Here is a 3,693-nt window from a genome sequence, read left to right on the forward strand (position 1 = left end):
GGCCTAGACTACAGGCCAGCCGGAGCCCCGAGCACTCCCACGGCCAGCAATTTCCCTGAACAGCGGCTGAGGTTTAGACATACATAAGAAAGGGGAAAAGTCCTCAAAGGTACTAGGCAGTAAAAAATAATTATCTCGTATTATTTTAGTTTCTATCATTTAAGTTTTTCACGAAAATTAACCGCATGTGCCTTTCTTTCAGTAGGACAAAGAAACCAGGTCATGCAGTGACTCAAGAGATAATCATGACGTAACTGTGTCATTGATGACCTTGGATGATTCCAGACATAAGGGCCTGTGTGCTCTCATGTGTAAGGTGATTTCTCTGGGCTTTGGACTTAATTTTCTAAAGAGTAACATGAAAGTCACGCACTGAAAGAGCAGAGATCAGAAAGGAAAATCCACTCAGGTCATGACACTGCCTCCCTGCAGGTCCACAGGTCAGCTGAGCCTGTGTGCGGCAGTCGCGGGTATCTCAGGGAAAGAAAGCCAAATTTTCTCCCCTAATCACTGGGAGAAAACCCACTCACCAAATGTATTACTGTCCTAAAAGTTAGTTTAATAGTCTTCCTCAGCATACTATAACCTGGGGGTCTTCTTCAGCCACAACGTACGAGAGAATATTCAAGAAAGAAGAGCTGGGATTCAGAAAGCCCACTGGTCTTCCAGAGGCTGCCGTCTGTGTGTCCATGTCACAAACATCGTATCTATTCGTTCATTCAGTCAGTCAGTGAAAGTCAATTGGTCACTGTATCAACCAGGATGGCAACAGGAAACAGACGCACACTCGGATAGGATAGTTCAAGGAGGGATTATTCACCGAGGGACATTTACCAAGAGGGGAATGTAGGGGAACCTACAGGCATAATGTCCGAACCTCCAGCAAGTGGCAGTTCATCCCCGAAGCGACAAGGAAGTGGTTACCTGTCCCTGGTGGGAAAGGCATTTGGAGACCACCCAAGGCACGGTGAGCTGCAGGAACAGCCTGCGCGAGGTGGCCAGTGGGAGCCGGGGAATGACACCCTGACCTCGATCTTTCCCTTCCTACATCTCACTCCGGCCTGCACAGGCTGGCGCAGTCCACACGGGCGAGCCTCCCAGGGAGGACAGGGCTGGAGGGAGGACCCAGAGGGGCCCGCAGGCGATACCAGCAGAAGTATCTACAATGTACCAGCCATTTTTTGTAGGCCAAATGGATTTGTCAGTAAACAGGTAAGACAAAACACTTGTTCTGGTGGAGGGAACATTCGAACAAAGGGAGGCAAAATGGTGAACAATAAGTATAATAATCAAGTAAGATGTATACCAAGTTAGAAAGTGATAAATGCTACAGAAAAAATTAGAGCAGTTTAAAAAGTTTGGAGAGTATGGGGCAGGGGGTGGGCAGTGAGGGGTGGGGAGTGGCTGGGGTGGGGGGACCAGGTAGCACTTGTCCTTCACCTTGGAAGGGATGTGTCACATGCCCCAGTGGCTGGACCCCCGGAGATTTTACTGAGGCAAGGCCCTGCATTTTTGCAGGATTTGTTTTCTACTCTGACACATGTGAATTATCCTAACACTGTCTGCAGAAGACACATTTCCTGCGCACTAGGTCTTCTCAGCACACTGTCATCGATGGGGTAGACTGCCTTGACGCCCTGTGGGATGGAAAGGCGACCATGGTCCCCACAGGTCGGACTCTGACATAGGGCTGGAGAGCTGGGATAGCCCTGAGGTGGCCCTGAGCGAGGACAGCGATGTACTGTTGGCCCTGCCAGGTGCGAGCAAACTGCTTCTGATGGTGTTTAATAGACGTGGGGACGGGCGAGCCTGAGACAGCCTTTAACTCCTCTTGTTATCACACCACTGACGCCCATGAGGCTCATAAAACATGAGTCTTTCTTCCTGGAAACATGAGCAAGATTGGGCAAACATCTCCAACACGACTTTTGGCAATGGACAACCAAGAGTTGAACGTGGTGGCTTTTACAACCTGTGTGCCGCTGGCTCCATCATGCGACCTCGGCAGACCAGCTGTGTGGTACCTTCAGCTACGGTGTGACGTGAGGTCGGAGGCAAGGGGGACAGGTCCTGTCTACACTGTAAGGACTTTGGCTTTTACTCTGAATGAAGCAGGGATCCACTGCAGGGCTTTCAGCAGGGCTCTAATTTACATTTTAGAAGGATTGTCACGGCTGTTAGACAGAATAAAGTCAAGGGGCCCAGGGCTAGAAACAAAGAGTCCAGTTAGGTTACTGCAAAAATCCGGGCCACAAAACCAGGTGTGGACACAGTTTTAGGGACTGTTGGCAATTACCTTGAGAGCACAAGGAGAGTGGGGTGAAGCCCACAGAAACAGGAGAAAAGAAAATAGGCTGTTAGTGACCTCGAGCCCCAGGACGCAGCTTTGCCACCCTTGAACTTCTCCGCATACATTCCCCCGGTGTTCAGCCAGTTTGCGTGCTTTCTGATTCTCGCCACCTAAACCTTCTAGCTGATTTACCTGCCATGAAAGCCAAAGTAATCTAAAAAGTTGTCTCCAATGTCAAACATCCTAGAGGGATGAAAGGCAAGCAATTAGAGCACTGGCAACCTCGGAAAGAGCATTTCCGGCGGAGGCAGCACGTGAGAGCGGAAAGGGAGGAGGTTTGGAGTCGGTACCCCCTGTCTCTTCCCAGCGCTACGGCCTCCTGAACCTCTCTGAGCCTCGGCCTGCGAAACACGAGGATGGAGGAGACTGAGTGTCAACAAAGGGCAGGGCAGGCGTGGATGTCAGGCTGCAGGTACTCAAGGGCATGAGAAGTGAGAAAGTGGGCGATGGATTTCAGGGACAGAAACACAGTCCACAGGAAGTGCAAGTGGCCCATAAACATAAAGCTGTGCTCAGGGTCACTTCCATCAGAAGTACAGATCGCAGCAGGAGGATGTTGGGAGACTGGCCCTCTCATGCTCAGCGGGTAGGAATGTAAACTGGTTCACTTTGGGTTGCCATTTGGCAGTATCTGGAGAATATTAACTGGATGTGTTCTCTGAGTCAGCATGCTTCTGCTAAGAATTTGCCTTACAGCCTTTCACTTTACAAGTGCGGAGGGGCAGATGCACCAGCGTGTTTTCTGCAGCAATGTTTGTAATGCAGAGACTTGACCTAGGTGTCCTCCAGTGGGCACAGTTTACACAACAAAATCTAAATATTGGAATATAATACAGTGATTAAAGAGAACGTGCCTAAAGAATACTGCTAAACAAAAACATTTGCAAAAAATAAAATGAATAGTGTGACCCTACTTGCAAAACAGTGTGAACAGTATGCTCGGATTTGCATAAAGTGTTCTTGTACATCCTCTGAGAAATTAGTGGTTATCTCTGAGGAGTGGGCTTGGGAGACGGGAAACTTATTTCCCAGAGGAATCTTCCTGTGAAACTCTATCTAGCATTCATTCTAATGGATTATAATTTTTTTTAGCATCCATTGTATTTATAATAAAATGAATAATGGTGGTCTGTATTCCCAGCTTCTCGGGAGGCTGAGGTGGGAGGATGGCTTGAGCTCAGGAGTTCAAGGCTACAGTGAGCTATGATCGCGCCATTGCACTCCAGCCTGGGTGACAGAGTGAGACCCTGTCTCTAAAAAACAAAATTTGGTCCAAAGATTTGAAAAGGGTGATGGCTAAAGGGGTTTGGGACTAAGGAAGAGTGTTTAAGATAGAAGAGTCG

This window comes from Propithecus coquereli, unplaced genomic scaffold (genome assembly GCF_000956105.1).
Source record: "Propithecus coquereli isolate 6110/MARCELLA unplaced genomic scaffold, Pcoq_1.0 Scaffold764, whole genome shotgun sequence".
Classification (NCBI taxonomy): domain Eukaryota; kingdom Metazoa; phylum Chordata; class Mammalia; order Primates; family Indriidae; genus Propithecus; species Propithecus coquereli.